Raw genomic sequence first — 7,439 nt, 5'->3', positions numbered from 1 at the left:
AAAAAAGCTGTCACATAATTTAATAAAATTATCGAGTTTGCAGCAGGTCTTCTCTTTTAGCTGCACAAAGCCAAGCTTCACGTCTAAACAAACGGTGCGTATTATTTTAAAACTAAATAAATTAAATACATTTACCTTAAAGGATCACTTGGAAGATCAAAAAAGGTTACTTCTGTGTTCACAGAAGAACAGCATCTACTTATGCACTTATAACTCGTCATAGTTAAAAAAAATATATTTGCCCTCGCACTATGCCACTTCTCAGCGTCACGGGTACCGAAGCAAGCGTGAAACTAAAATAATTATGCTCCCATACTATTCGATCCGACGTTGAGCAGACGAAAATAGTGGGGAACGCAGATCATGCCGCCAGGCTTACATTCGCATCTGGTTTAGGCAGAGTTGCCGTTTGAGTATATTTGTACTATTTCTAATACATTTTCGACAACAAAGTATAAAAGCACATTTTATCATATATATACCTAATTCTAGTACATTTTTTAATTTTAAATAGGACCAAGGGCGAAAGGTATGTCTTTCGCTAAAAGTTATAATACTCCTAATAAGTCTTATAATCTTTGGTCATACATATTGGTGACATCGGTCGATGTCCAGTCGCCCATCTCTAGCCTGCTATACACTGTTCCCGGGCATCGCGCGTTGTTCCTCAACTTTACTCCGCCAATAACGTGGACTTGCTGATGTCTGGGATTCCCCGTTCTTCTTTTTTATCGATTTAGGTTTTGTTATTTATTTTTCGCCTGGCTTATATTCGACAATTGTTGCCACTTATTCCTGCTGGTTGTGCGTGTGGACTTTTGTTTTAAAACTAGAAGAATGTCTTAGCCAACGAGAAACATGGTTAAGTAAGTACTCGTTTTTAAATATTTTGATTTATAATCATAAGAATAAATTTATTTAACATACTACACTACTCTGTAATGTCTTTTCATTTATAACAAATATAGTATACTTAAGGTGTTTTTAAATTGTCATATAGCTGTATTTTTTTTCTAGAATCTAATATTTCTTTAATTCTCAGGTTTGTCAAGAGGTTAAAAAATCTACTGACGATGATCAGCAGAATCAGCAATCAACTTCGACAGATAAGGAAGACCAGAGTAACAAAACATCAAGTGATGATTACTCTTCATCAAATGAACAATTAACAGAAAAACGCCGAAAGAAGCCTATATAGGTATGTGCAAACATATTGTTCTAGCTGGGAGTCAGAATTTAAATGGTGTATAAAATGTCCCAATAGTAATTATCGTTATTGCAAAATTTGCAATAAGCAAATAAAAGTAAATCGTTCCCATTTGAAGAGACATGATAAAAATGACCTACATATGAAAAATATGAAATTGGCGGTAACAACTGAACAACCTAGTATAGACGTTGCTTTAAAAAAAAACTCTGTGCAAGAATAACAAACTAATTAAAGAAGGAGAACTGAAACTAGCAGCTTTTATAGCCGAATATGATATTTCATTTAAAACCATGGAACATTTACCCAGGTTAATAAAATCTATTTGTCCAGATTCGTAAATTGCCGCTGGAATTTCTTGCAGCAAAACTAAAACTATCAAATTAGTTAATGAATGCATTGGTCCGTACGCTAAAAAACAAGTTGTTGCTGATTTAAATGAAAATTTTTATTCGATTATCATCGACGAAACCACTGATATATCCACAAAAAAATGTTTAGCTATTCTGGTAAGGTATTTTAAAAACAAGACTGTGGATGCCTTATGAGGACTCCTTGAGCTTGAGGATAATTCTACAGCTGTCTCAATCTAGGAATGTTTTACAAATTACCTTATATCATCAGGAGTTAACATAGAAAATATGGCAGGTTTTGCAGCCGATAATTGTGCTACAATGATGGGACAATTTAATGGCGTTCAAGCTCTTTAAAAAAAAAGATTACCAAACTTAGTCGTTGTAGGATGTAGTTCGCATTCTTTTAATTTATGTTCATCTTATGCTTGTGCTAAAATACCAAAAAAACTAGACGAATTAATAAAAGATATTTATGCTCACTTTTCTCACAGTTCAAAAATAATGAATGCTTTAAAAGAATTTCAAGCTTTTTGTGAGCTGAAACCACATAAAATTTTACGACTTCCTGAGACAAGGTGTGGTTGTCGCTACAACAAGTTGTGGACAGAGTCTTAGAGCAGTATAATGCTCTCATATTATATTTTACCGAAACTACTTATGAAGAATCCTCCCCAAAAATGAACAACATATTATCAGCACTTAATAATAAAATTATGAAAATGTATTTATCATTTTTATCTTATAGCTTCAAAATAATTAACGCAATTAATACCGAGTTCCAATCAGAAAAGCCCCGTTTACATCAATTGCTGCCCCGAATTTCTTCTGTTTATAAACAAATCCTAACAAATTTCATTAACAGTACGCCTATTGACAAAATTGTCGTGACAAAACAGTCGTGATCTGGCCATGTGCGACTCGCAGTGCTGCCAGATCGTCGCTGTAACTTTCGGTAGATATAACCGATCGGTAGATTGTAGAAAAAATCGGTAAAAATTAATATTGTCGTAATTTGATGCAAACAATTTTTTTAAGTCATACATATTTTATTATATGTGTTCTACAATAAATGAGACCCAACACATGATTTTTTAAAGAAAATTTATTTTTACCAAAAAAATTATACAAAATATTATATACCTAATATATAAAAGTGTTACATAATATAATATACATTATATTGTAGGAATATACATTGTATATACCTTCCTATGTAGGTACGTAAAGTCTTGCTTTAGCCTGCAATCGGCCATAACTTAATTTAAACTTAATTTAATTAAATACTTAATAATTAATACTCAATAATGAACTTAATACTTAAATCTCTGGTAGCCTTTAGCGCTAGCAGCATAACAAATTCGACTAGGTAATCTAGGTATATACCTATGTAGGTATTACTCTTTATATATAGCGCTGCTGTTCATATTGTCAATTAATTTTTTTTCTATAGTAAAGTCGAAACATTTTTTTTCTCCTATAAACTCTTTGGTATAAAGAAGAGAGGCGGAAGTATTCACATTTAAAGACATCCTTTGGTTAGTCAAATTTAATTAGTTAATCAAATTAAATTGAGAAAATGTTCTTTCAACATTTGCTGATGACACAGGCAAGCAAAGAATATTTTTAACAAAATTAGTCAATGTCTTAAATGGTGCGGTTTCATCACCCATTTTAATGTCCTCAACCTGTTGCCAAAATATTATCACTTCCTTTGAAAATGTTTGAATTTCTGCTGTATTCCGCAGAAGGCGCCACTGATTATCTATATTTTGTAAATTACCAAATTCAATTAAATTAGGAAATGCCGCAGCTATATTGACAATCGAAGAAACAGATCCTGATTTGACTACTTCTGGGTCTATCACCCTAAGTTTTTCTAATATATTGTCTTTTAAAGGAAATCTTTCGAGTATTTGGGAACAACCTTCTATATAAAAATCTAGACATCTTAGGCAAAAAAATAATAATTGTTCATTTAAAATACTTTCCGTTAAAATCGTCTGTTCAACATTTCTTCCCAAATATATATTTTCAATCGGCAAAAAATTCTCGGGATTTTTTAAGTTAATATTTTGAATAAGTGTATTTGTTATATAATCTCGCTTGAAAAAACAATCAAATATAGTTCTTAAAATGTTACTAATATTTTTATAAATAACATGGACTTTTGGTGACTCAGATTGCATTTCTTTATTAAGGTTATTAAAAAAAGGTAATATAAAATCCAAAAATTGTAAAAATAATTTAGTGGTAGGATCTCTGAGATTTGTTAAAATATTTTCAGCAGCCCGTAGATCTTTTTGACTTACTGCATCTGTAAAAAAAAGTTTTAGGGCATTATATTGCTCAAGGATTCGGGATATCGCAGAATGCACGGAAAGCCAGCGGGTTTGTGCGGGATGTAAGATTTCGTAAACTTTTGTGTCACAAAATAATTGAAACTCTGAAAATTCAGATACTCTTTTAGGACTGCAGTTTTAGGACTGCACTTTTAGGTTCATATTTGTTAACATTGCTCACCCTGTAGGATACGTAGCGCCATGAGTAATACCTCTATTTAATCGTAAAGGATTAAGCTTTCAAATGGTGCAAACAAAAAAAATTAAAATTTTTTTTTGAAGTTGAAAAAAAATTATTTCTCAAAAAATTTACTTTTTTTTTCGAAAAAAAAAAATTAAGTTTGAGCTCGTTTATCTCGGAAGGAGTTTCTTTTTGAAAAAAATAGTTTTAACAAAAAAGAAAGCTACATTTACATAGAAAAGGGCTGTTTTGTCCGCATTGACGGAACGTTACCGTTTAGGCCCCACAAGCGTTTAAGTCCGCGAGGTACCGCGCAAAAAGTTCAAAATTCATTCACAGAAAAAAGGTTTATCTTAAAAAGCGCCCTTTAGGAGCTGCTTTACATAAAGGTCTTTAACGTCAATGAGTTTCAGAAAATTCGGCCCAGTCACAACGACTTAATCAAAATTTTTTTGTTAAAAAACCGTTTTTTAAATTGTATTAATAAAATATAGTGACTGAATGTAGAAAGTGTATCGATTCCAGGTATCTAGGATTAAGAGGGCTGCTTATGAGAATTTTATAATGAACTCTACAAATGGATAAATCTGCTATACAGTCTAGTATTATAACACACTTTAACTCGAACCCTAGCGCATCAACTAACAACCTTAATGAAGTATATTTTATTAATATATCAGAAAATTTAGTTGCACAGCTTCTTACATCAACAAAAACTGCAAATTTTTGTTTGTCTGCTTTTTTTAATGGCAATTTCAACACCCAAAATTTTAATTTTAATTTTCAATAACACAGACACTTTTAAAAGTACTAAAAGCTGAGACTGTTATAAAATTAGCTCAAGAATTTTAAAATCATGAACAGATATTATTATATATCCCTTTACAAAGTTAATTAGTCTTCGTATTTTTTCTAACACTTTTTCTTTTGTATTAAACTTAGCAAACAATAACTCTTTTTTTTTTAAATTATGGCTTGCTGGATTTTATTGCTGCCGGTATTTTTCAAAGTTCTGAAATCGCTTATGAAAGAGAAAATCAACACTAATTTTAAAGACATTAACAATAAATCTGCTACTTAGCGATATATGGCTTAGTTTTGGATAAGGAGCTGGACACCTATGCCTCATTTTTTTTGATTTGACAAACATTGCCTTTGTTTTTTTTTCATTTATATTTTTTTTTTAATTTTTTGAGCGTGTAAGATAAAAATTTCGAAATTGATTTTTGCTATAAGTGACGTAAAACCCAATAAAATAAGTAACTCATTAGCTTTGATTGTTATTGTCATTGAACTACTGTTACAGTTCCAATTAATCCCTTTTTGCGGATGATACAACCAGCTTACAGAAATATTATTGCTGTTCTCTTTCCAAAACTACACAAGGTGTGGTTACTGATAATCAGATAGAAAAACAGAATTAGTTCTTTACAAATAAAATTGGTCCCAACTATTTAAAGACGCGGAACGTAAACTTCTCAGTTCGCTATGTGAAATCCGATCTTTCTATGGATAATTTTGTAAAATTTCTTGAAGTTCATCTTGACGATCCTGGTTTAATCTGGACAGATCTTGACATAGCTCGCCTTCAAACTTTCTCAAATAAATTATTTCATACGAAGTCTTTCTATTACTATCAGTAAAAAGACATGTGTGATGGTATATGATGGATATTTTTATCTTCTTCCATGAGTTATGCAATTTTAATCTGGAGCCATTCTACACAGACGTCAGGAATCTTTGGTGTGCAGAGATTGGATTGAAGATCTGAGGAGTATATTGCTCCTTACTTATATTTCCATGTATTTTTATTTTACAGTATCTGAGCTATATCATTAAAAACATTAATAGTTATGCAGCACCCCAAGACATACATAATTATCTTACTCGTTATAATTTCAATTTTGTTTCTCGCTATCACAGACGTACTAGTGCACGCAGCGGCAATGACTATTATGCTGTAATGCTATACAATGTTCTACCACCCCATCTCAGGCAACTTAGATAGGATTTTTATGAAGAAAATTAAAAATTATCTAATTACTAAGTCATTTTATTCTCCCGAGGGAGTATCTTAGCAATAATTTTTATGATCTTTAAGGATTTTAATGTCTTGTTCAGTATTTGTTTATGTTTGTTGAGATATTTGAATATAATATACAGGGTGTCCCATTAGTGTCCCATTAGCGATAACGGACGATAGCTCCTTATACAGTGATACAAAAAAAAAAAATTATACAAAGTTACTTTACTGTCTAAGTTGCACAACATAAAAATATTTTTTGGATATACAGGGTGATTCATAAATGTGATATGATACACAACTTTTTTAATTTAAATGGAACACCCTATATTTTATTGCATTTTTGGATTGCTTTAAAAATTCTGCATACTTTTTATCAAGCATCGTCTGTACCAAAACTTATCCGTTTGTGAGATATTTAATATTTTATCAAAAAATGGACGTTTGCACGTCTCCACAAAAACAAAAATAATTCACTCATTTGAGATCCTACAAGCCAAATCTTTTGTAGGTTGTTAGTGCATACTTACACTTACTTTATAGTCCTATGAGAATTCGATAATATTCTACAGGGTGTTCGCAGTACTCTATCCAAAACCAAAAAATGTAAACAACCATATCTTATTTTTTTCAAATGGAATGACCCATATTTTTTATCTTAAAATGTTCACAATGTGATAAGCTTTCTTTTTTGTTAAGCATGTCCCATACCTATCTGTAATAGTTATCGAGTTTTTTACACTTTTTCCTAATTTCGCCCTTAAAATCTACAATAGTCGCGTTTTAATTTAAAAGAAGTTTGCTTATTTGGCTATGGAAATAACAATTGCACAAAAATCAAGCAATTACTTTGCCAGACGATTTAGTGTTGCCAGTTTATCACTAAAGCGAAACATTTTTGCATTAAAAATGAATTTTTCGAAAGAGGATATTTTCACCATGATTTACTGTTTCAACTGTTTGGATGCAATTGAGGTAACTTTACTGTTTATTGGCAAGCACAGTTAGATAATTCAAAAATCCACTGTTAACAGAATCACATGTTTTTATGTAGGTACCTACAGATTATGCAAGAATTATCTGATAAAGATTTTGCTAAACGTTTAAAGACGTTTGAAAAAAACAATTTATTAAACCTTAAACTTTAAAAATAGTGAACGGAACGGATTGAAAATCATTTTTAAATTTGGCATTTTATTAAATTACAACAAATTTAATGATACCAAAATGTACAGAAAAGAAATTTTGTTTAAAATTTACCAAATAATAAAATCTTAAAACTAATCGAAAAATCCACAAAAAAATATTCCTTAAATAAAAAAAAATAAAATTG

At 30.8% G+C, this 7,439-nt stretch overlaps 1 pseudogene; it reads right to left on the bottom strand.

Annotated features, from left to right (window-relative positions):
- Positions 1 to 2,957: 2,957 nt before the first annotated feature.
- LOC126748097 (uncharacterized) lies at positions 2,958 to 7,002 on the bottom strand (annotated as a pseudogene).
- Between the last annotated feature and the right edge of the window lie 437 nt (positions 7,003 to 7,439).

The sequence above is a fragment of the Anthonomus grandis genome, chromosome 21 (assembly GCF_022605725.1).
Source record: "Anthonomus grandis grandis chromosome 21, icAntGran1.3, whole genome shotgun sequence".
NCBI lineage: Eukaryota > Metazoa > Arthropoda > Insecta > Coleoptera > Curculionidae > Anthonomus > Anthonomus grandis.
The sequence above is the reverse complement of the archived record's forward strand: the minus strand, read 5'-3'. Positions and strand labels throughout refer to the sequence as shown.